The sequence below is a fragment of the Phalaenopsis equestris genome, unplaced genomic scaffold (assembly GCF_001263595.1).
Source record: "Phalaenopsis equestris unplaced genomic scaffold, ASM126359v1 Scaffold001290, whole genome shotgun sequence".
Lineage (NCBI taxonomy): Eukaryota > Viridiplantae > Streptophyta > Magnoliopsida > Asparagales > Orchidaceae > Phalaenopsis > Phalaenopsis equestris.
Window position 1 is genome coordinate 51,431 of NW_018165729.1, and position 618 is coordinate 52,048.

Consider the following 618-nt stretch of genomic DNA (forward strand, 5'->3'; position numbering starts at 1 on the left):
TGTTTTATTGTAGGAATGATGAATTAGGGTCATTGAAGCAAAAAGATGCAAAAAGGAGCGAATTTGGAGCGAAAATGACCAAAATGTGAAGATTTGAACTAGGGCGCCAACGGTGAGCCCAACGACGCCGACAAAGGACTTTTCCCGAGACTCTAAAATTAATTCACTTAGAAGGCCCGCTGACGGCACCCTCGAGGCCGCCGATGGCAAGCTTGGCGGTTATGTCCAATTATGCATTGGATGAGGACGAATTTTGGAGGGGTGCTTAGGAAACTCTTGGAAAAACTCATCCACATCTTTTAAGAGAAGACTTTGGCCGAAAATAGAAAGAGGGAGGCTCAAAATTGAAGTGTGGAAAAAGTGTAGAGAGTCTAAATTGTGAGGAATTCTTCGAGAGATTGTAAGAGTGGAGGGAAAGTGAGAGATTTCTTCCTGCTTGCCTCTTCGAAGAGTAATTCTGTGTGATGTAAAGAAAGGAAGAGATTCAGAGGAACTTTGAGGAGTTTGCTTTGGGAGAAATTAGAGATAGTTTTATTTATTATTGTAGTTAGTATCTTTGATTTTATATATGAATTCCGAGTTTTGTTGTGTTTTCCCCATGAGATCTGAGTAGTTTTC